At 48.2% G+C, this 26,250-nt stretch overlaps 1 protein-coding gene across 2 annotated transcripts in view; it reads left to right on the top strand.

The window, feature by feature from the left end:
* Window positions 1–10,106: 10,106 nt before the first annotated feature.
* The window catches only part of LOC144000288 (carbonic anhydrase 4-like), a 53,455-nt gene continuing 37,311 nt past the window's right edge, over window positions 10,107–26,250 (top strand). For both annotated transcript variants that reach the window (XR_013278216.1, XM_077494018.1), the window contains exon 1: window positions 10,107–10,146. The gene's annotated coding sequence lies outside the window, so the exon portion shown is untranslated. The remainder of the gene's footprint in view (window positions 10,147–26,250) is intronic.

Genomic DNA, 26,250 nt, shown 5'->3' with positions numbered 1-26,250 from the left:
GTCCAAGAGGTTTTATTGGAGGATTTTCATACAGAACTGACCATGACCACCAATGATGGGAGTTCCGGAGAGAAGGAAGAATGGAAGGACCTCTAAATGACCATCATTTATCTCCATAATGGCGGAGTGCTGTCCTTCCAACGCAGAGACTTTGGTGCAAGAGCCACCATGTAGAGTTTCCAAACCCCAATTCATCCATTAGGAAGCCATTACCTCCTATATATAGTATCTAACGAGGGAGGCCAATACCTCCTATCTATAGTCTCTGAAGAGGGAGACCAATACCTCCTATCTATAGTCTCTGAAGAGGGAGGCCAATACCTCCTATCTATAGTCTCTGATGAGGGAGGCCAATACCTCCTATCTATAGTCTCTGATGAGGGAGGCCAATACCTCCTATCTATAGTCTCTGATGGGGGAGGCCAATACCTTCTATATATAGTTTCTGAAGAGGGAGGCCAATACCTCCTATCTACAGTCTCTGAAGAGGGAGGCCAATACCTCCTATCTATAGTCTCTGAAGAGGTAGGCCAATGCCTCCTATCTACAGTCTCTGAAGAGGGAGGCCAATGCCTCCTATCTATAGTTTCTGAAGAGGGAGGCCAATACCTCCTATCTATAGTCTCTGAAGAGGTAGGCCAATGCCTCCTATCTATAGTCTCTGAAGAGGGAGGCCAATGCCTCCTATCTATAGTTTCTGAAGAGAGAGGCCAATGCCTCCTATCTACAGTCTCTGAAGAGGGAGGCCAATGCCTCCTATCTATAGTTTCTGAAGAGGTAGGCCAATGCCTCCTATCTACAGTCTCTGAAGAGGGAGGCCAATGCCTCCTATCTATAGTTTCTGAAGAGAGAGGCCAATGCCTCCTATCTACAGTCTCTGAAGAGGTAGGCCAATGCCTCCTATCTACAGTCTCTGAAGAGGGAGGCCAATGCCTCCTATCTATAGTCTCTGATGGGGGAAGCCATTACCTCCTATATATAGTATCTAACGAGAGAGGCCAATACTTCCTATCTATAGTCTCTGAAGAGGGAGGCCAATACCTCCTATCTATAGACTCTGATGGGGGAGGCCAATACCTCCTATCTATAGTCTCTGAGGAGGGAGGCCAATACTTCCTATCTATAGACTCTGATGGGGTAGGCCAATACCTCCTATCTATAGTCTCTGACGAGGGAGGCCAATACATCCTATGTATAGACTCTGATGAGAGAGGCCATTACCTCCTTTATATAGTCTCTAATGAGAGAGGCCAATACCTCCTATCTATAGACTCTGAAGAGGGAGGCCAATATCTCCTATCTATAGTCTCTGATGAGGGAGGCCAATACCTCCTATCTATAGACTCTGAAGAGGGAGGCCAATATCTCCTATCTATAGTCTCTGATGAGGGAGGCCAATACATCCTATGTATAGACTCTGATGAGAGAGGCCATTACCTCCTTTATATAGTCTCTAATGAGAGAGGCCAATACCTCCTATCTATAGACTCTGAAGAGGGAGGCCAATATCTCCTATCTATAGACTCTGAAGAGGGAGGCCAATATCTCCTATCTATAGTCTCTGATGAGGGAGGCCAATACCTCCTATCTATAGACTCTGATGAGGGAGGCCAATATCTCCTATCTATAGTCTCTGATGGGGGAGGCCAATACCTCCTATCTATGGACTCTGATGAGGGAGGCCAATACCTCCTATCTCCAGTCTCTGAAGAGGGAGGCCAATACCTCCTATCTATAGTCTCTGAGGAGGGAGGCCAATACTTCCTATCTATAGTCTCTGATGGGGGAGGCCAATACCTCCTATCTATAGTCTCTGAGGAGGGAGGCCAATACTTCCTATCTATAGTCTCTGATGGGGGAGGCCAATACCTCCTATCTATAGACTCTGATGAGGGAGGCCAATATCTCCTATCTATAGTCTCTGATGGGGGAGGCCAATATCTCCTATCTATAGTCTCTGATGAGGAAGGCCAATACCTCCTATCTATAGACTCTGAAGAGGGAGGCCAATATCTCCTATCTATAGACTCTGATGGGGTAGGCCAATACCTCCTATCTATAGACTCTGATGAGAGAGGCCATTACCTCCTTTATATAGTCTCTGATGAGGGAGGCCAATACCTCCTATCTATAGACTCTGAAGAGGGAGGCCAATATCTCCTATCTATAGTCTCTGATGAGGGAGGCCAATACCTCCTATCTATAGACTCTGATGAGGGAGGCCAATATCTCCTATCTATAGTCTCTGATGGGGGAGGCCAATACCTCCTATCTATAGACTCTGATGAGGGAGGCCAATACCTCCTATCTCCAGTCTCTGAAGAGGGAGGCCAATACATCCTATGTATAGTCTCTGATGGGGGAGGCAAATACCTCCTATCTATAGACTCTGATGAGGGAGGCCAATACCTCCTATCTCCAGTCTCTGAAGAGGGAGGCCAATACCTCCTATCTATAGTCTCTGAGGAGGGAGGCCAATACTTCCTATCTATAGACTCTGATGGGGGAGGCCAATACCTCCTATCTCCGGGAGGGACAGGGGAAGGCAGAACGTTTTCTCCGGGAGGGACAGGAGAAGGCAAAATGTTTTCTCTGGGAGGGACAGGGGAAGGCAGAACGTTTTCTCTGGGAGGGACAGGGGAAGGTAGAACGTTTTCTCCGGAAGGGACAGGGGAAGGCAGAACGTTTTCTCCGGGAGGGACAGGGGAAGGCAGAACGTTTTCTCCGGGAGGGACAGGGGAAGGCAGAACGTTTTCTCCGGGAGGGACAGGGGAAGGCAGAACGTTTTCTCCGGGAGGGACAGGGGAAGGCAGAACATTTTCCCCCGGGAGGGACAGGGGAAGGTAGAACGTTTTCTCCGGGAGGGACAGGGGAAGGTAGAACGTTTTCTCCGGGAGGGACAGGGGAAGGCAGAACGTTTTCTCCGGGAGGGACAGGGGAAGGCAAAATGTTTCTCTGGGAGGGACAGGGGAAGGCAGAACGTTTTCTCTGGGAGGGACAGGGGAAGGCAGAATGTTTTCTCTGGGAGGGACAGGGGAAGGCAGAACGTTTTCTCTGGGAGGGACAGGGAAAGGCAGAACGTTTTCTCTGGGAGGGACAGAAGGCAGAACGTTTTCCCCCGGGAGGGACAGGGGAAGGTTGAACGTTTTCTCCGGGAGGGACAGGGATAGACAAAATGTTTTCTCTGGGAGGGACAGGGGAAGGCAAAACGTTTTCTCTGGGAGGGACAGGGGAAGGCAGAATGTTTTCTCCGGGAGGGATAGGGGAAGGCAGAACGTTTTCTCTGGGAGGGACAGGGGAAGGCAGAACGTTTTCTCTGGGAGGGACAGGGGAAGGTAGAACGTTTTCTCCGGAAGGGACAGGGGAAGGTAGAACGTTTTCTCCGGAAGGGACAGGGGAAGGCAGAACGTTTTCTCCGGGAGGGACAGGGGAAGGCAGAACGTTTTCTCCGGGAGGGACAGGGGAAGGCAGAACGTTTTCTCTGTGAGGGACAGGGGAAGGCAGAACGTTTTCTCTGTGAGGGACAGGGGAAGGCAGAACGTTTTCTCTGGGAGGGACAGGGGAAGGCAGAACGTTTTCTCTGGGAGGGACAGGGGAAGGCAGAACGTTTTCTCCGGGAGGAACAGGGGAGGGTAGAACGTTTTCTCTGGGAGGGACAGGGGAAGGCAGAACGTTTTCTCTGGGAGGGACAGGGGAAGGTAGAACGTTTTCTCTGGGAGGGACAGGGAAAGGCAGACCGTTTTCTCTGGGAGGGACAGGGGAAGGCAGAACGTTTTCCCCCGGGAGGGACAGGGGAAGGTTGAACATTTTCTCCGGGAGGGACAGGGAAAGGCAAAATGTTTTCTCTGGGAGGGACAGGGGAAGGCAGAATGTTTTCTCTGGGAGGGACAGGGGAAGGCAGAATGTTTTCTCCGGGAGGGATAGGGGAAGGCAGAACGTTTTCTCTGGGAGGGACAGGGGAAGGCAGAACGTTTTCTCTGGGAGGGACAGGGGAAGGTAGAACGTTTTCTCCGGAAGGGACAGGGGAAGGTAGAACGTTTTCTCCGGGAGGGACAGGGGAAGGCAGAACGTTTCCTCCCGGAGGGACAGGGGAAGGTAGAACGTTTTCTCTGGGAGGGACAGGGGAAGGCAGAACGTTTTCTCTGGGAGGGACAGGGGAAGGCAGAACGTTTTCTCTGGGAGGGACAGGGGAAGGCAGAACGTTTTCTCTGGGAGGGACAGGGGAAGGCAGAACGTTTTCTCTGGGAGGGACAGGGGAAGACAGAACGTTTTCTCTGGGAGGGACAGGGGAAGGCAGAACGTTTTCTCCGGGAGGGACAGGGGAAGGTAGAACGTTTTCTCTGGGAGGGACAGGGAAAGGCAGAACGTTTTCTCTGGGAGGGACAGGGGAAGGCAGAACGTTTTCTCTGGGAGGGACAGGGGAAGGCAGAACGTTTTCTCTGGGAGGGACAGGGGAAGGCAGAACATTTTCTCTGGGAGGGACAGGGGAAGGTAGAACGTTTTCTCTGGGAGGGACAGGGGAAGGCAGAACGTTTTCTCTGGGAGGGACAGGGGAAGGTAGAACGTTTTCTCTGGGAGGGACAGGGAAAGGCAGAACGTTTTCTCTGGGAGGGACAGAAGGCAGAACGTTTTCCCCCGGGAGGGACAGGGGAAGGTTGAACGTTTTCTCCGGGAGGGACAGGGATAGACAAAATGTTTTCTCTGGGAGGGACAGGGGAAGGCAAAACGTTTTCTCTGGGAGGGACAGGGGAAGGCAGAATGTTTTCTCCGGGAGGGACAGGGGAAGGCAGAACGTTTTCTCTGGGAGGGATAGGGGAAGGCAGAACGTTTTCTCTGGGAGGGACAGGGGAAGGCAGAACGTTTTCTCTGGGAGGGACAGGGGAAGGCAGAACGTTTTCTCTGGGAGGGATAGGGGAAGGCAGAACGTTTTCTCTGGGAGGGACAGGGGAAGGTAGAACGTTTTCTCTGGGAGGGACAGGGGAAGGCAGAACGTTTTCTCTGGGAGGGACAGGGGAAGGTAGAACGTTTTCTCCGGGAGGGACAGGGGAAGGCAGAACGTTTTCTCCGGGAGGGACAGGGGAAGGCAGAACGTTTTCTCTGGGAGGGACAGGGGAAGGCAGAACGTTTTCTCCGGGAGGGACAGGGGAAGGCAGAACGTTTTCTCTGGGAGGGACAGGGGAAGGCAGAATGTTTTCTCCGGGAGGGACAGGGGAAGGTAGAACGTTTTCTCCGGGAGGGACAGGGGAAGGTAGAACGTTTTCTCTGGGAGGGACAGGGGAAGTTAGAACGTTTTCTCCGGGAGGGACAGGGGAAGGTAGAACGTTTTCTCTGGGAGGGACAGGGGAAGGCAGAACGTTTTCTCTGGGAGGGACAGGGGAAGGTAGAACGTTTTCTCCGGGAGGGACAGGGGAAGGCAGAACGTTTTCTCCGGGAGGGACAGGGGAAGGCAGAACGTTTTCTCCGGGAGGGACAGGGGAAGGCAGAACGTTTTCTCTGGGAGGGACAGGGGAAGGCAGAACGTTTTCTCCGGGAGGGACAGGGGAAGGCAGAACGTTTTCTCCGGGAGGGACAGGGGAAGACAGAAAATGTTCTACAACTACAATACACATTATCATGGTCGGTGTAAACTGTGACTACCACTGGGAATACCCTTCATGTCTTTTCTCTGACATGGCCCAGCAGAGGCTCCAAAATAAGCACAAAAATCACAGGTGCCCCATTCACAGTGGGGGTCACTGTAGAGTAGGGTTGCCACCTGTCTGGAATTCACCTGGACAATCTGGGTTTTGAATCATGTGTCCGGACACAATATTCAGATAGGAATGTGGCTGGGCACAGGGCCTGACAGGAGAGAGGGGGCGCTATGCATGAAGCTTTACTATTCTCTTTGGAGCGCCCAAAGCTCTCCCAGGTCTGTTACAATTCTATAGTTTATACAAAAATAAACAAATTGCTGTGCGCCAATAAAGTGTTGGGGTTTGGCTTGAAGAAATGACAACCCTATTGTATAGACACCCCATTCACATTGGGGGTTCATTGTACAGACACCCCCCTTACAGTGGGGCTCATTGTAGAGGAGCCCCCTTACGCTGGGAGAGGCTGATGGAGGGGTTCAGGGAAAAGTGACCTGTTGATATCATCGGGTAAATCTGCAGCTTTTGTAGACATGACCCCCCAATCTCCTTTGTTGGGGCTCCCCAGTGTTGTCACCCATTACACAGGTTTTCGGTGGAGGATACAAGTGGTAGCTTTAGAAAACACCGGCACTGTCTACAGTTGTCACCATCAGGAAACTCGCCCTGAGAAATGTCACGCCGTCATCACCGAGTGCATGGAGACAGGAAGTGGCTGCAACGTGGATGCAGCAGATCAGCAGCACTGACATGTCATCAAGGATGAAAAAGATAAAAAAGAAGGATTTGTAATGGTCTAGAGTACAGCAAGCAAACTGAGGTCCATTCAGCTGGATATCCATCTCTTATAGGCAGTTGTGGTAGCATAGCACCCCTTGTCTCCTCCCCCCTCACCCCACCACCACCAATCACTCCCTCTCTCCCTGCCTGGTCCCATCCCCTAAGACTACACATGCAGCTTCCCTCTCCCCATTGGCACCATTAGAGGCAGAAAGCAGGGGTAGTCAGAAGACTCAGCAGCCCCATTGAGAACCTCCAGGCCTGGCCTCCGGTCTGTGTTGTAGTCATACGTTTGACATTTAGGACACCCCCTGTGATTGGCCATAGACACTGAGGCCACGCCTACTCTGATGATTGTGATTTCATTTCCACTGGAAGGTTTCAGTCCAAGAGGTTTTATTGGAGGATTTTCATACAGAACTGACCATGACCACCAATGATGGGAGTTCCGGAGAGAAGGAAGAATGGAAGGACCTCTAAATGATCATCATTTATCTCCATAATGGCGGAGTGCTGTCCTTCCAACGCAGAGACTTTGGTGCAAGAGCCACCATGTAGAGTTTCCAAACCCCAATTCATCCATTAGGAAGCCATTACCTCCTATATATAGTATCTAACGAGGGAGGCCAATACCTCCTATCTATAGTCTCTGAAGAGGGAGACCAATACCTCCTATCTATAGTCTCTGAAGAGGGAGGCCAATACCTCCTATCTATAGTCTCTGATGAGGGAGGCCAATACCTTCTATATATAGTTTCTGAAGAGGGAGGCCAATACCTCCTATCTACAGTCTCTGAAGAGGGAGGCCAATACCTCCTATCTATAGTCTCTGAAGAGGTAGGCCAATACCTCCTATCTACAGTCTCTGAAGAGGGAGGCCAATGCCTCCTATCTACAGTCTCTGAAGAGGTAGGCCAATGCCTCCTATCTATAGTCTCTGAAGAGGGAGGCCAATACCTCCTATCTATAGTTTCTGAAGAGGGAGGCCAATACCTCCTATCTATAGTCTCTGAAGAGGTAGGCCAATGCCTCCTATCTATAGTTTCTGAAGAGGGAGGCCAATGCCTCCTATCTATAGTTTCTGAAGAGAGAGGCCAATGCCTCCTATCTACAGTCTCTAAAGAGGGAGGCCAATGCCTCCTATCTATAGTTTCTGAAGAGAGAGGCCAATGCCTCCTATCTACAGTCTCTGAAGAGGTAGGCCAATGCCTCCTATCTACAGTCTCTGAAGGGGGAGGCCAATGCCTCCTATCTACAGTCTCTGAAGAGGGAGGCCAATGCCTCCTATCTATAGTTTCTGAAGAGAGAGGCCAATGCCTCCTATCTACAGTCTCTGAAGAGGTAGGCCAATGCCTCCTATCTACAGTCTCTGAAGAGGGAGGCCAATGCCTCCTATCTATAGTCTCTGATGGGGGAAGCCATTACCTCCTATATATAGTATCTAACGAGAGAGGCCAATACTTCCTATCTATAGACTCTGATGGGGGAGGCCAATACCTCCTATCTATAGTCTCTGAGGAGGGAGGCCAATACTTCCTATCTATAGACTCTGATGGGGTAGGCCAATACCTCCTATCTATAGTCTCTGACGAGGGAGGCCAATACATCCTATGTATAGACTCTGATGAGAGAGGCCATTACCTCCTTTATATAGTCTCTAATGAGAGAGGCCAATACCTCCTATCTATAGACTCTGAAGAGGGAGGCCAATATCTCCTATCTATAGTCTCTGATGAGGGAGGCCAATACCTCCTATCTATAGACTCTGAAGAGGGAGGCCAATATCTCCTATCTATAGACTCTGATGAGGGAGGCCAATACATCCTATGTATAGACTCTGATGAGAGAGGCCATTATCTCCTTTATATAGTCTCTAATGAGAGAGGCCAATACCTCCTATCTATAGACTCTGAAGAGGGAGGCCAATATCTCCTATCTATAGTCTCTGATGAGGGAGGCCAATACCTCCTATCTATAGTCTCTGATGAGGGAGGCCAATACCTCCTATCTATAGACTCTGATGAGGGAGGCCAATATCTCCTATCTATAGTATCTGATGGGGGAGGCCAATACCTCCTATCTATAGACTCTGATGAGGGAGGCCAATACCTCCTATCTCCAGTCTCTGAAGAGGGAGGCCAATACCTCCTATCTATAGTCTCTGAGGAGGGAGGCCAATACTTCCTATCTATAGTCTCTGATGGGGGAGGCCAATACCTCCTATCTATAGACTCTGATGAGGGAGGCCAATATCTCCTATCTATAGTCTCTGATGGGGGAGGCCAATATCTCCTATCTATAGTCTCTGATGAGGGAGGCCAATACCTCCTATCTATAGACTCTGAAGAGGGAGGCCAATATCTCCTATCTATAGACTCTGATGGGGTAGGCTAATACCTCCTATCTATAGACTCTGATGAGAGAGGCCATTACCTCCTTTATATAGTCTCTGATGAGGGAGGCCAATACCTCCTATCTATAGACTCTGAAGAGGGAGGCCAATATCTCCTATCTATAGTCTCTGATGAGGGAGGCCAATACCTCCTATCTATAGACTCTGATGAGGGAGGCCAATATCTCCTATCTATAGTCTCTGATGGGGGAGGCCAATACCTCCTATCTCCAGTCTCTGAAGAGGGAGGCCAATACCTCCTATGTATAGTCTCTGATGGGGGAGGCCAATACCTCCTATCTATAGACTCTGATGAGGGAGGCCAATACCTCCTATCTCCAGTCTCTGAAGAGGGAGGCCAATACCTCCTATCTATAGTCTCTGATGGGGGAGGCCAATACCTCCTATCTCCAGTCTCTGAAGAGGGAGGCCAATACTTCCTATCTATAGTCTCTGATGGGGGAGGCCAATACCTCCTATCTCCAGTCTCTGAAGAGGGAGGCCAATACATCCTATGTATAGTCTCTGATGGGGGAGGCCAATACCTCCTATCTATAGACTCTGATGAGGGAGGCCAATACCTCCTATCTCCAGTCTCTGAAGAGGGAGGCCAATACCTCCTATCTATAGTCTCTGAGGAGGGAGGCCAATACTTCCTATCTATAGACTCTGATGGGGGAGGCCAATACCTCCTATCTCCAGTCTCTGACGAGGGAGGCCAATACATCCTATGTATAGACTCTGATGAAAGAGGCCATTACCTCCTTTATATAGTCTCTAATGAGAGAGGCCAATACCTCCTATCTATAGACTCTGAAGAGGGAGGCCAATACCTCCTATCTATAGACTCTGAAGAGGGAGGCCAATACCTCCTATCTATAGACTCTGATGGGGTAGGCCAATACCTCCTATCTACAGTCTCTGATGGGGGAGGCCAATACCTCCTATCTATAGACTCTGAAGAGGGAGGCCAATACCTCCTATCTATAGACTCTGAAGAGGGAGGCCAATACCTCCTATGTATAGTATAAGGACGGAGTATGGGAGGTTATATCTGACGTACACTTTATTACACAATTATAATGACCGGAGTGGGTGACTTCTATCTCCTCTGCAGAGATTTTCTTCATCCTGAGTGATGATTGAAGTTGATGGTACAGTTGACATACAATGATTGAGGAATGTCTGTAGAACTTTCCTTGCCTGGGGCAGAATTTCTCCCAGAGTCGTCCTTGCCCCCGGCGGTGTGTATATGTTCACAAGACAAGCGATCTCTTCCTATAAATACAAACTCCGTCGAGACTGCCAAAGTGACCCCCCAGAGCATCTCCGAGGAGCAAGGTGAGTTCTATTGCTGGGCCAATACTGTACATGCTACACGCTACACGCTACATGCTACACGCTACATGCTAATACATCAGAGAGGATTCATATTAGAAGAGTGAGGGGACATCACTGGTAATAGAGGGTTCTTGGGAGACCCGACTTTCCCTGTGCCTGGTGAGACGGCGGTCATCTGTAGTCGGCGAGGAGCCGCATTACTCACTTGGGTGCGAATTATTTGGATGCCGGATCTGCTTTTCACTATCATTCCCTCCGAAGTCCCCCCTCACACTATATATATATATACATATGGAGTATCACCTCACACTATATATATGGAGTATCACCTCACACTATATATATGGAGTATCACCTCACACTATATATATATATATATATATTTCTTTTAGTGATTGGTCGAGCAATTTCTTTTTTATGTTTTGCATTCATCATTTAACTCCTGTGTTTATTATTTATCATTTATTTCACAATAATTTTCTTTCTGTGATGACTGCCTTAGTTTTCCATGTAATAGCTGCTCACTTCTAAAACATTCTTTTGTTTTATTAGGATGAGTGGGATATCACTTATAGCATTTGTCGTGTGATACTCGCTTTAGTTTTTCATTTATTGAGAGTTTATTCACCATTACTTTTCTGATTAGTATATTTATCTCCTCGTTATATCAGCGCTGCATCTTTATTCTATTTTATTGTATTTGAGTTCAGTGTTGGACTTTATGGTGTTGGCAGCTTTTTATTTTATTTTATTTCTCAGTGGATTGTTTTTGTTTAGCGCAGCGTTAATCTTTGGCTTTATTCAACCTTCCCGCCTATCTAATGTTGGATTATTTACGGAGGATATTCTATATACAGTGGTGTGAAAAAGTGTTTGCCCCCTTCCTCATTTCCTGTTCCTTTGCATGTTTGTCACACTTAAGTGTTTCGGAACATCAAACCAATTTAAACAATAGTCAAGGACAACACAAGTAAACACAAAATGCAATTTGTAAATGAAGGTGTTTATTATTAAAGGTGAAAAAAAATCCAAACCATCATGGCCCTGTGTGAAAAAGTGATTGCCCCCCTAAACCTAATAACTGGTTGGGCCACCCTTAGCAGCAACAACTGCAACCAAGCGTTTGCGATAACGTGCAATGAGGCTTTTACAGCGTCCTGGAGGAATTTTGGCCCACTCATCTTTGCAGAATTGTCCTAATTCAGTTACATTAGAGGGTTTTCGAACATGAACGGCCTTTTTAAGGTCATACCACAACATCTCAATAGGATTCAGGTCAGGACTTTGGCTAGGCCACTCCAAAGTCTTCATTTTGTTTTTCTTCAGCCATTCGGTGGTGGACTTGCTGGTGTGTTTAGGATCATTGTCCTGCTGCAGAACCCAAGTTTGTTTCAGCTTGAGTACACGAACAGATGGTCGGACATTCTCCTTCAGGATCTCTTGGTAGACAGCAGAATTCATAGTTCCTTTTATCACGGCAAGTCTTCCAGGTCCTGAAGCAGCAAAACAGCCCCAGACCATCACACTACCACCACCATATTTTACTGTTGGTATAATGTTCTTTTTATGAAATGCAGTGTTCCTTCTACGCCAGATATACTTGGACACACACCTTCCAAAGAGTTCCACTTTTGTCTCATCGCTCCACAGAATGTTGTCCCAAAAGTCTTGGGGATCATCAAGATGTGTTGTGGAGAAATTGAGACGAGCTTTGATGTTCTTTTTGCTCAGCAGTGGTTTTCTCCTTGGAACTCTGCCATGCAGGCCATTTTTGCCCAGTCTTTTCCTGATGGTGGAGGCATGAACGCTGACCTTAACTGAGGCAAGTGAGGCCTGCAGTTCCTTGGACGTTGTTGTGGGGTCTTTTGTGACCTCTTGGATGAGTCGTCGCTGCGCTCTTGGGGTAATTTTGGGCGGCCGGCCACTCCTGGGAAGGTTCACCACTGTTCCATGTCTTCGCCATTTGTGGATAATGGCTCTCACTGTGGTTTGCTGGATTCCCAAAGCTTTGGAAATGGCTTTATAACCCTTTCCAGACTGATAGATCTCAATTACTTTCTTTCTCAATTGTTCCTGAATTTCTTTGGGTCTCGGCATGATGTGTAGCTTTTAAGGATCTTCTGGTGGACCTTACTGTGTCAAGCAGCTCCTATTTAAGTGATGCCTTGATTGTGAACAGGTGTGGCAATAATCAGGCCTGGGTGTGGCTAGAGAAATTGAACTCCGGTGTGGACAACCACAGTTATAGTATGTTTTAACAAGGGGGGCAATCACTTTTTCACACAGGGCCATGATGGTTTGGATTTTTTTTCACCTTTAATAATAAACACCTTCATTTACAAATTGCATTTTGTGTTTACTTGTGTTGTCCTTGACTATTGTTTAAATTGGTTTGATGTTCCGAAACACTTAAGTGTGACAAACATGCAAAGGAACAGGAAATGAGGAAGGGGGCAAACACTTTTTCACACCACTGTATACGGATATTACAGTGATTTATGGCCCGGCAGGCAAGTTGCATTTTACTTATCAAAAGGGCCAGAGGAGTTACTTGCAGGGGATTGTAAAATGTAAATTTGTGTGATCAGACTTGAAAAGAATAGTAAAATGTCCATGGTGGTCAATGGTGTTCCATGGGGGTCCATAGTAGTCCATGGGGGTCCATGGGGGTCAATGGTGTTCCATGGGGGTCCATAGTAGTCCATGGGGGTCAATGGTGTTCCATGAGGGTCCATAGTAGTCCATGGGGGTCCATAGTAGTCCATGGTGGTCCATGGGGGCCAATGGTGGTCCATGGTAGTCCATGGTGGTCAATGGTGTTCCATGGGGGTCCATAGTAGTCCATGGGGGTCCATAGTAGTCCATGGTGGTCCATGGGGGCCAATGGTGGTCCATGGTAGTCCATGGTAGTCCATGGTGGTCAATGGTGTTCCATGGGGGTCCATAGTAGTCCATGGGGGTCCATGGTGGTCCATAGGGGTCTATGGTGGTGCATAGTAGTCCATGGTGGTCCATGGGGGTCCATGGTGGTCTATGGTGGTCCATAGTAGTCCATGGTGGTCCATAGGAGTCTATGGTGGTCCATAGTAGTCCATGGGAGTACATGGTGGTCCATAGTAGTCCATCGTGGTCCATGGGGGTCCATGGCGGTCCATAGGGGTCCAGGGGGTCCATGGTGCTCCATGGGGTCCATGGGGGTCTATGGTGGTCCATGAGGGTCCATGGGGGTCCATGGTGGTCCATACGGTTCCATGGGGGTCTATGGTGGTCCATGGAGGTCCATGGGGGTCTATGGTGGTCCATGGGGGTCTATGGTGGTCCATACGGGTCCATGGGGGTCTATGGTGGTTCATGGGGGTTGTTAGTGCAATTTGGTAAGAGGGCATTCATTCATTTTTGTATCACGTTCTTTCTTCTCCAGGATGAGAGTGCAGGTCTAGATTATAATACACATTTTTGCCGGTGTGGAAGGTATATATCGGTGCATTATTATTATGGGCTGGACACATGCTGGATTGTAGTAGCTCTATTCTTGCTACGATGAATGGGACTCCACCTCATTGTAATATTTACTCTGTTGGATTTTGCCATCTGTTGCAAGTATCTTGTGAAACTTTCTTCTGTGCCGGGACTCAATAAATGTATTCTCAGGAAGAAGTGGGTCGGCTCTGGAGGAACTTGTATTATAGTAATAATTCATTAATAACCATCCTCATCCTTATACATCTACATCACTACATGTGACTGTGGGGCTGATTTACTAAGATGAATGCGCTGCGCCGGTTCAGACCTTCATTTGTGTGTCAGATAAATTATTCAGTGAGCATGTGAACCGGCGCACACATAAGCGCAACAGATGATAATATGCCGGCGCACGCGATAAGGATATGCCATTGATAATAGCGCACGCCGTATCATTAACAGTCCATTCACACAGGGGCAACACGACCTCCGACGCGACTTTGGGAGACAACTTGGACACGACTTGAGTGTGAGTCACAGCGCGGCTTGGGGCGACTTACAACACGACTTTAAGTCGCCCCCAGGCCAGGCAACTTTAATTAAAAAAAAACAAAAATGGCATGGGTTCCCAAGAGCATACCAGGCCCTTCAGGTCCGGTATGGATATTAAGGGGAACCCCGCGCCAAAACAAATAAATAAAATGGCGTGGGGGTCCCCCTCAAAATCCATACCAGACCCTTATGCGAGCACGCAACCTGGCAGGCCACAGGAAAAGAGGGGGGAACGAGAGAGCACCCCCCCCAACCTTACCAGGCCACATGCCCTCAACATTGGGAGGGTGCTTTGGGGTGCCCCCCAAAGCACCTTGTCCCCATGTTGATGAGTATAAGGGCCTCATCCCCACAACCCTGGCCGGTGGTTGTGGGGGTCTGCGGGCGGGGGCTTATCGGAATCTGGAAGCCCCCTTTAACAAAGGGACCCCCAGATCCCGGCCTTCCCCCCCTGTGTGAAATGGTAAGGGGGTACAAATACCCCTACCATTTCACCAAAAAAGTGACAAAAAAGTGTTAAAAATGACAAGAAACAGTTTTTGACAATTCCTTTATTAAAGTCTTCTTCTTTCATCTTCTTTCTTCTGGACTTCTTTTATCTTCTTTCCTTCATCCTTCGGTTTCTTCCTCCATCTTCTTCTTCCTCCACCCCCCTTCTTCTTGCTCCGGTGTTCTTTATTTTATTTATTTTTTTAAAGCCACATCAGCGAATCATCGAGCGAGACTAGAATCAACTTCACGTTCATCACTGTCTCTTATTAGTCTTCACATCATTGTAGCTATATTTTATTTACTCCCACTTTTTTTTTTTTTTTGTTAAGATAAGTTTCATATATAACTTTATTTTGTTATCATTAAAAGTTTGACTTATTTCATCTCGCTCCATTTTATAATTATTTTAACCTCTTCCCTTCTCCCCTCCCCTAATCCCACCATGTCAGTAGTGTTCCTCTCCTAAATATCTTCCTCTCATAGCTGTCTTTTTGGTCTTAATTGTGCTGCATAACTCCATTCCTGTTTAACCACTTGAGATCCGCGCTATTGCCAAATGACGGCTACAGCGCGGATCTCCTTTTCCGGGACGACGTCAATAGACGTAGTCCCGTGTACGAGCGGCCTGCGCGCCCCCTGAGGGGCGCGCGCGGCGCACTCTGTGATCGGCGAGTCCATGAGACTCGCCTGATCACCGATCCGTGCAAGGGGTCGATCCCGACCCCTTATCACGTGATCAGCTGTCAGCCAATGACAGCTGATCAGGTGACATAACGGAGCCGGGAATCAGCTAGTATTCCTCCTCGCGCTGACAGCGCGAGGAGAAAAAAAATAAGCCGATCACCGGCGGCCGTGATCGGGACATCAGTCCCGATCACGGCCAGCAATACAAGCGACCACCTGCCCCCTGCCAGTGCCCACCTGCCCCCTGCAGTGCCATCCTGAATAAAAGTAAGTGCCCCCCGTCAGTGCCACCCAGCAGTGCCCATAGTGCCACCCACAGTGCCACCCACAGTGCCACCTACAGTGCCCACAATCTGCCTCAAAGGTGCTGCACCCCAGTGCCGCCCATCAGTGCCCAGCAGTGCCGCCCATCAGTGCCCAGCAGTGCCACCTATCAGAACCACCTATCAGTGCCACCTATCAGTGCCCATCAGTCCCATCTATCAGTGGTACCTATCAGTGCCCATCCGTGCCACCCATCCGTGCCATCTTATCTGTGCCCATCTTTGCCCATCAGTGCCGCCTTAACTATGCCTATCAGTGCCCACCAATGCAGCCTATCAGTGCCCACCAATGCAGCCTATCAGTGCCGCCTAATCAGCGCACTTCAATGAAGGAGAAAAATGACCTGTTTGCAAAATTTTATAACAAACTATTAAACATGATTTTTTTTTTTTGCATCTTTTTTTGTTTGTTTAGCAAAAAGTAAAACTCCGAGCTGTAACTAAATACCACCAAAAGAAAGCTCTATTTGTGGGAAAAAAATGATAGAAATTTCATTTGGGTACAGTGTTGTATGACCGCGTAATTGTCATTCAAAGTGCATCAGCGCTGAAAGCTGAAAATTGGTCTGGGCAGGAGGGGGGTTTAAGTGCCCAGTAAGCAAGTGGTTAAAATCTTTCCATCCATTCCATTTTTTTACAAATGCTGCTCTTTCATCTTCATCTCTCACACACATACTTTCATAATGAAATATTCCCTCTACCGCGTCTACCCACTCCCATATCGTTGGGCATTCAACCTCGTACCATTTCCTGGGAATCAATTTTTTCGCGGCATTTAAAAGATGTGGGATAATTGTATCTTGGTATTGTTTGACCCCCCATCAGTCCCGTGAAAAAGTACTGTCCAGGGATCCGCGTTTACAGTTACCGTATATACTCGAGTATAAGCCGAGATTTTCAGCCCCTTTTTTTTAGGCTGAAAGTGCCCCCCTCGGCTTATACTCGAGTCACCGCCGTCTGCCTACCTGATCAGCGTGTCGTGCAGACAGACGGCGGCCATTCCACTATTCAAAAGCTGCGCCTCCCTGTCTGTGATAGGCGGAACACTCAATTTCCCAGCAGTCAGTGGTCCGCCTATCATGGACATCCTCTCATCCTCATACTACGGACGAGGATGAGAGGATGTCCGTGATAGGCGGAACACTGACTGCTGGGAAATTGAGTGTTCCGCCTATCACAGACGGAGGCGCCGGTTTTGAACAGTGCAATGGCCGCCGCCTGTCACAGACGAGGAGGAGAGGTGCGGCGATCCTGGCATGGCCGCCGTATGTTTTTTAAACATGCAGATCGGTGCAAAATGGCACACAGAGGCTGCAGAAGGACAAAGAGGCACAGGACACAGGTAGGCTGCGATGGACACAGTGATGGACACAGTGATGGACACAGGGATGGACACAGGGATGGACACAGTGATGGACACAGTGATGGACACAGGGATGGACACAGGGATGGACACAGGGATGGACACAGTGATGGACACAGTGATGGACACAGGGATGGACACAGTGATGGACACAGGGATGGACACAGTGATGGACACAGGGATGGACACAGTGATGGACACAGGGATGGACACAGGGATGGACACAGTGATGGACACAGGGATGGACACAGTGATGGACACAGGGATGGACACAGGGATGGACACAGGGATGGACACAGTGATGGACACAGGGATGGACACAGGGATGGACACAGTGATGGACACAGGGATGGACACAGTGATGGACACAGTGATGGACACAGGGATGGACACAGGGATGGACACAGGGAGGGACACAGGGATGGACACAGGGATGGACACAGGGATGGACACAGGGATGGACACAGTGATGGACACAGTGATGGACACAGGGATGGACACAGTGATGGACACAGGGATGGACACAGGGATGGACACAGGGATGGACACAGTGATGGACACAGGGATGGACACAGGGATGGACACAGGGATGGACACAGTGATGGACACAGGGATGGACACAGTGATGGACACAGTGATGGACACAGGGATGGACACAGGGAGGGACACAGGGATGGACACAGGGATGGACACAGGGATGGACACAGGGATGGACACAGTGATGACACAGTGATGGACACAGTGATGGACACAGGGATGGACACAGGGAGGGACACAGGGATGGACACAGGGATGGACACAGTGATGGACACAGGGAGGGACACAGGGATGGACACAGTGATGGACACAGTGATGGACACAGGGATGGACACAGGGAGGGACACAGGGATGGACACAGGGATGGACACAGTGATGGACACAGGGAGGGACACAGTGATGGACACAGCGATGGACACAGGGATGGACACAGGGATGGACACAGTGATGGACACAGGGAGGGACACAGGGATGGACACAGGGATGGACACAGGGATGGACACAGTGATGGACACAGGGAGGGACACAGGGATGGACACAGCGATGGACACAGGGATGGACACAGGGATGGACACAGCGATGGACACAGGGATGGACACAGGGATGGACACAGCGATGGACACAGGGATGGACACAGGGATGGACACAGCGATGGACACAGGGATGGACACAGGGATGGACACAGGGATGGACACAGCGATGGACACAGGGATGGACACAGGGATGGACACAGGGATGGACACAGCGATGGACACAGGGATGGACACAGGGATGGACACAGGGATGGACACAGCGATGGACACAGGGATGGACACAGGGATGGACACAGGGATGGACACAGCGATGGACACAGGGATGGACACAGCGATGGACACAGGGATGGACACAGGGATGGACACAGTGATGGACACAGGGATGGACACAGGGATGGACACAGGGAGGTATACAGCTGCAGATGGGCATTGTTGACCCTCTTTTCCACTCTTAAGCTGTAACAGTAGCTGCTGCATGTCTCACCCCCGGCTTATACACGAGTCAATAAGTTTTCCCATTTTTTTTGTAGTAAATTAGAGGCCTCGGCTTATATTCGGATCGACCTATACTCGAGTATATACGGTATTTGGGTTATTTCCTTTATCCTTTGTAGGATCTCATCCCAGTATATCTTAATTTTTGCACATCCCCACCATAAGTGTGTCATTGTTCCTGTCACTTTACAGCCGCGCCAAGACACTCGGCCGTCCTTCCCTGTTGATATATAACAGTTTTATCCGGAGTATTATACCACCGAGACAGGGCTCGACAAAACCCGGGCGCCCGGTCGCATTGGCGACTAGAAATAGCGACCTCGCGCCTGGGGCAGCACAGCTGGGGGTATCCTGTCTCTGTGGACCCCCCCAGCGTGATCGCGTCGGGCCGTTCCGCCGGCGGCCGAAAATTTAGGCCGCGGCTTTGAGGCCTTCTGCGGTCCTATGATTCCTTATGGAATCTGGCGCCCTCTTGTGGTCGCTGTTGGTATGACAAACCAGCAATGCTAATGAAGTTTCCTCTGCCTGTTTTATATTACCTGCCTCTTCCCTTTATTTAGAACCCCCTAAACATTTTATATATTTTTTATTCTAACACCCTAGAGAATAAAATGGTGGTTGTTGCAATACTGTCTGTCACACCGTATTTGTGCAGCGGACTTACAAGCGCACTTTTGTTGGGAAAAATAATTTAGTTAATAAAAAAATAAGACAACAGTAAAGTTAGCCCAATTTTTTTTTATATTGTGAAAGATAATGTTACGCCGAGTAAATTGATACCCAACATGTCACGCTTCAAAATTGCGCCCGCTCATGGAATGGCGACAAACTTTTAGCCTTTAAAATCTCCATAGGCGACGTTTAAAAAAATTCTACAGGTTGCACGTTTTGAGTTACAGAGGAGGTCTGGGGCTAGAATTATTGCTCTCGCTCTACCGATCGCAGCGATACCTCACATGTGTGGTTCGAACACCGATTTTATATGCGGGCAGGACAGGGCGCGTTTAAAAAAAAAAAATTCTGCTTATTTTAACTTTTTTTTTTTTCCACTGTTCTTTTAAAAAAAATGTTGTGTCACTTTTATTCTTATTACAAGGAATGTAAAAATCCCTTGTAATAGAAAAAGCATGACAGGTCCTCTTAAATATGAGATCCGGGGGGTCCCCTCACTTGTTTCCATGTCAGGCCAGGGACAGGTCCGGATCGCCGTCACCGACCTGGCTCCTAACTTTTTAAGCTGGCTCCTAGATTCCAAGCAAATTTGTCAACCCCTGATATATATACACCGCTCACCTCACCGCTCACCTCACCGCTCACCTCACCGAGAGATACGTTTATAATTCATCTCGGCTGTCTTATTGTCTGTTGCCGAACTGTGTGTTATTTTCCGGTATTTTATTTATTATTTCTTTATCCTTTTGTGACCCTAATTCCTGTTCCCATTTTTTTTATATATGGCGGTATCTCTATCTGGCTGGCCGATATCAACAGCTCATACAGCCTTGAGATTGTACCCTTAGTTCTGTCTGCCATACAGAGTCGCTGAGTTCATCTTCAGCTCTGATTGGCTGAGGCAGCTTTTCTATAAAATGTACCAGCTGGAGATATCGCCACCTATCGTTCGCCAAAAATCCCGTGTGTGCTAAATCTTCAAGTGAAATAAGTTTCCCTTTTTTAATTACCGTATATACTCAAGTATAGGCCGACCCGAATATAAGCCGAGGCCCCCAATTTACCCCAAAAAAACTGGGAAACTTATTGACTCGTGTATAAGCCGAGGGTGAGACATGCCTGTCCATCCCTGTGTGTCCGTCCATCCCTGTGTGTCCGTCCATCCCTGTGTGTGTGTCCGTCCATCCCTGTGTGTGTGTCCGTCCATCCCTGTGTGTCCATCCATCCATCCCTGTGTGTGTGTCCGTCCATCCCTGTGTGTGTGTCCGTCCATCCCTGTGTGTGTCCGTCCATCTCTGTGTGTCCATCCATCCATCCCTGTGTGTGTGTCCATCCATCCATCCCTGTGTGTGTGTCCATCCATCCATCCCTGTGTGTGTGTCCATCCATCCATCCCTGTGTGTGTGTCCATCCATCCATCCATCCATCCCTGTGTGTGTGTCCATCCATCCCTGTGTGTGTGTCCATCCATCTCTGTGTGTGTGTCCGTGCAGCCTTGTGTGTCCAGCCTACCTGTGTCCCTACCTCCGTCCCGTGCCTCTGTCGTCCCGTGCCTCCGTCCCGTGCCTCCGTCGTCCCGTGCCTCCGTCCCGTGCCTCCGTCCCGTGCCTCCGTCGTCCCGTGCCTCCTCCGTCCCGTGCCTCCGTCCCGTGCCTCCGTCGTCCCGTGCCTCTGTCCCGTGCCGAGCCTCCGTCCTTCTGCCATGCCAGGATCGCCGCTCTTCGTCGGCGCCTCGGCGGCCATTCCTCTGTTCAAAAGCCGCGCCTCCGTCTGTGATAGGCGGAACACTCAATTTCCCAGCAGTCTGTGTTCCGCCTATCACGGACATCCTCTCATCCTCGTCCGTAGTATGAGGATGAGCGGATGTCTGTGAACACTGACTGCTGGGAAATTGAGTGTTCCGCCTATCACAGACGGAGGCGCGGCTTTTGAATAGTAGAATGTCCGCCGTCTGTCTGCACGACACGCTGATCAGGTAGGCAGACGGCGATGACTCGAGTATAAGCCGAGGGGGGCACTTTCAGCCTCAAAAAAGAGGCTGAAAATCTCGGCTTATACTCGAGTATATACGGTACATCCTTTATTTGTGACCCTTCTTTTTTAATCCAATTCCCTCCTATCTCCCTTTTACCGGGGGGGGGGGGGGGGGGGAAATATTCATTTTCTTTTAAAACTATCAACGGTGAATTATAGTGTCCATTTAATCTTTTATATACCCCATCCCAAATCTTCAATGCAATCCGTGTCAACTCATTTGTATTTGTGTCTAGTGCCCTATATTTAGGGGGATTCCATATTATCTCACTAAGTTGTGCCTTTACTATATATACATTCTAGATTCACCCACCTTTTTTCATCCTTTTTCTTCCTTACCCATCCGACAATTCTTGACAATACGGCAGCCTGGTAATAATATTGCAGATCAGGGACGGCCAGTCCCCCTTTCATTTTCTCGTGTTTTAATACCCTATGGGAGATCCTAGGTTTTTTTTATTATTCCATATATATTTACTCGTTAAAGATTTTAATTTTAAAAAAATAACTGGGGGATATATTGATCGGCAACATCTGGAATTTATATAGTATTTTTGGGAGGATAAACATTTTAAACACGTTTATTCGGCCCAGCCAAGATGTAGATCCATTAGCTACCCTTCTAAATTCCATTTTGATTTCATTTAATAATGGAATATAGTTTAAGTGGTAAATCTTATCCATAGTACGTGATAATTTTATTCCCAGATATTTCAATTCTTTTTCCCACTTAAATTTGCATTTTTCCTGAATTAATTGTACTTCTTGTTTGCTAACATTTATATTGAGGATTTCCGATTTTATTTGATTAATTTTAAAATTTGATAATTTCCCATAATCGTCGAGGGCCTCAATTATTTTTAGCAATGAACTTTTGGGGTTGCTGATATAAAATAATACGTCATCCGCATATGCAGCAAGTTTGTGCTCCTCCTGCCCCGCTATAATTCCTTTTATTTCTGGCTGGGTTCACACTGCTGCGGGGGGGAGATCCGGATGTGATTCGCACCGCACTGCAGTGCAAATCACATCCGATCTCCGTAGCGATGCGAGTTCAGCCATACAGATAGTATACAGATAGTATACAGATAGTATGGCTGAATTCGCATCGCTCCCGCAGCAAACTCGCACGGGACCCTTTTTTTGGTCCGCAGCAGAATCGGATCGCATGGGTGTTCACACCATGCGATCCGATTCCTGTGCGAGTCTGCAGATCGCACTGCGATATGCGGACTGATCTGGGGGTGTCATTAACATATCATTGACACTCCCAGCCGTCCGCATAGGGCAGTGTGAACTGCCGGCGGGAGGTGTGCGATGCGGGAAAACGCCGCGGATTTGCGGCGTTCCCGCATCGCTATAGTGTGAACCTAGCCTAAAGGTTCCAATGAAAGCGCAAAAAGAAGGGGCGAGAGTGGGCAGCCCTGTCTGGTCCCGTTTTCCATCTCAAAGGGAGGGGAGGGTAACCCGTTGATATTTACAGTCGCTGTGGGATGCTGATACAATGTTTTGATCCACTTGGCCATTCTTGGACCGATACCCATTTTATCTATTGTTTGAAACATAAATCCCCAGTCAACCCTATCAAAGGCTTTTTGGGCATCTGTTGATAATAATAAGGCTGGGGTTTCCGTCTCCTCCCTTTGAGATAGTAATAATAAGGTTCTAACCCCATTATCTTTTCCCTCCCTGCCGGGCACAAACCCCACCTGGTCCGGATGTACCAGAAAGTTCATTACTGTCTTCATTCTATTTGCCAATACCTTGGCAAATAATTTGGTATCTGCATTTAATATTGATATTGGTCTGAAACTGGCGCATTTGGTTTCATCTTTCCCTTCCTTTCGTATGACGGTGATTGAGGCAGACAATGCCTCTTTACTTATGTCATATTCTATCCCGATTCCATTCATATACCTACAAAGTTTCGGTATCAGGATTTCCTTAAACCTTTTATAATAATAGATTGTTAATCCGTCAGGTCCTGGACTCTTCCCCAAGGCTGAGTCTGCCAATGCCTTGTTTATTTCTGCTTCTGTTATGGGGTTTTCTAAGTTTTCTTTGTCTATTTCCCTGATCTTAGGAAGTCTCGCCTTATTCAGATATTTGTCTATTTCTTTTGTATCCCCTCCTTTTTTCAACTTCTTATTTTTTATTGCATATAATCTCTCTATATAATATGTTTCAAATGTTTCTGCTACCTCCTTTGAAGTGTACACCAGATCCCCATGTTCTGTTTGTATTCTCTCTATATAGTTGGTGGCTTTTTTCTTTTGGAGTATATTAGCTAAATATTTAGTGGGTTTATTCCCGTCTTGATATCTTACTTTCCTCCATTGATTGAGATATTTTTTTGTTTCTTGTTCCCTTAGCCCGTGTAGTTCTTCTCTATTGGATAATAAATTCTGATATATCTTCTTATCCGCTATCCCCAATTTATGTTGTTGTTCTATCTTACGGATTTCCTCCCTAAGTTTATTAGTCCTTTCGGCCCGTTCTTTTTTTTTTCTGTGAACCCCGAGCTATCAGAATCCCACGGATATATGCCTTATGGGTGTCCCACAGGACTTGCCCGGAAATGCCCTCAGTTTCATTTATTGAGAAATACTTTTCTATTTCTCTACCTACTACTTCACCCCCCCTCTTTGTCTTGGATTAGTTCTTCATTTAACCGCCACCTAGTGGCTGGTTTATTATATCCGGGGATCTGCATCTTCATTTTTATTGGAGCGTGGTCTGACTGTGTTATTATTTCTATACTTGTTTCCAATACTGTCTCAAGGACTCTATGTTCCACCGAAATATAGTCGATCCTGGAATATGTCCCGTGCATAGGGGAGAAGAACGTATAATCCAATATTTTGGGGTGTTGTGCTCTCCAGATGTCAACTAGTTATTCAAATCTTGAATTATCTTTTTCAATTGAGCATTGCTCCTTCCCTGTGCACAGTACGTACTGTCCAACTCGGGATTCAGACAAAAGTTCAGGTCTCCCATCAAGACCACATAACCACTTTTAAATTCCTGTATTTTAGTCAATATTCCTTTCAAAAATTTTATAGGGTTTTTAATCGGGGAGTAAATATTTACCATAGTATACTTTATATTACTAGTTTTCCTTTTAGAAATAGATATCTTCCTTCTGGGTAGGGATGAGCTTCGTGTTCGAGTCGAACGCATGTTCGACTCGAACATCGGTCGTTCGTGCGTTCGCCGAATTCCGAACGTTTGGGCCGTTCGCGGCAAAATTCGTGTGGCCCACAATGCACTGCGATGGCGCAATGCATTGCTGTCTCACGATTGGCCAAGCATGCACTGTGACCCCGCATGCTTGGCCAATCGCAGCGCCAGTAGCGGGAAGAGCAATGGTTGGCCACAGGCATCCTGCCTGTGGCCAATCATAGCTCAGACTGTGTAGTGCACGCCCCACACTATATAAAGCTGCCTTTCAGGCGGCCTCGTGTAGTGTTTGTTAGCATCTGAAGCAGTGGGTGTTCTGTGTACCTTCAACACAGTACACACCAATCGTTTTTGGCTGATTTACTATTTTGCTCTTGTGTAGTGGTTACTGTCTGTGCCCTGACCGCAGTATACACCACTATATTCACCTCACCTATATAGCTAGTGATCTAGCTTTAATAATAGAGCTTGCAGTCAGTAGTGTTAGTGCGTGCTGTGTGCCTGCTCTGTACCCAGTACATACCACTATATACACCTACATAGCTGTTCTCTATTTGAGCCCGATTGACATCTGCTGGAGTTATTGGAAGTTGTGTGTGCCTCCAGCACAGCACAGTATACAGCTGTATATACCCCTTTATCTCTGCTGTTTTCTGGTTATTGTCTGCGTGCCCTGACCGCAGTATACACCGTGATATTCACCTCACCTATATAGCTAGTGGTCCATCTTTAACAATAGAGCTTGCAGTCAGCAGTGTCACTCAGGAGATAGTGCGTGCTGTGTGCCTGCTCTGTACCCAGTACATACCGCTATTATCCACCTACATAGCTGTTCTCTATTTGGGCCCGATTGTCATCTGCTGGAGTTATTGGAAGTTGTGTGTGCTTCCAGCACAGCACAGTATACATCTGTATATACCCCTTTAACTCTGCTGTTCTATAAAAAAGGCATCTGCAGGAGTTAGTGGGTGTTGTGTGCCTCCAGCACAATATAAACTACCCAACTACTGTTTTACCCAACTCCCTTCAGGCCATTACCATGTCTGGAAGGCCAGCAAGGAGAGGCAGACAGGCACGAGCCGATAAAAGAGGGCAAGCAGGCTCTGTGTCTAGAGACAACAGTGCTGGTCGTGGACGCGGTGCATCGTCATCAGCACGTGGCCACGGGACATGCTTGTCCTTCTTTTCTGCAGCTGGACATGTTGAACCGCAACATGCCAACGACTTGGTAGAGTGGATGACCAAGCCCTCTTCATCCTCCTCATCCTCTCTCACCCAGTCTCAGGGTAGTAGAAAAGCAGCTGCTAACACATCGTCGTCCCTCCTCTCAATGTCATCATCAGTGACTCCTTCCCTAGACCCACCACGTCCTCCTGAGGAGTCTCCTGAACTCTTTGAGCACAGTGTTGGGTACATGCTCCAGGAGGATGCCCAGTGTTTGGTGGGCTCTGATGATGACACTCAGCTAGAGGAAGGCAGTAGCGTGAGCACAGAGAGAGGGGATGCTCAAGAAGGACAGCAATCTGGCAGTCATGTTCCACAAGCTGCAGCATACTGCCAGGTTTGCTACAGCGATGAAGAGGGAGGGGATGATGAGGGCACTGACTCCACGTGGGTGCCTGGAAGGAGGGAGGAGGAAGAGGAGGAGGAGGCACATGTCCAACGAGGCAGGATGCCCTCCGGGGGCCAGCTTAGGGGCAGCACACCGACTGAATCACACCGCAGAGCTCCGCCTGCGCAGAGCGCTTCCTCTGCGCGTTATTCTAAAAGTTCTTTG

The sequence above is a fragment of the Lithobates pipiens genome, unplaced genomic scaffold, assembly GCF_037356315.1.
Source record: "Lithobates pipiens isolate NorthernLeopardFrog02 unplaced genomic scaffold, aLitPip1_a1.2 Scaffold_22, whole genome shotgun sequence".
Lineage (NCBI taxonomy): Eukaryota > Metazoa > Chordata > Amphibia > Anura > Ranidae > Lithobates > Lithobates pipiens.
The sequence above is the reverse complement of the archived record's forward strand: the minus strand, read 5'-3'. Positions and strand labels throughout refer to the sequence as shown.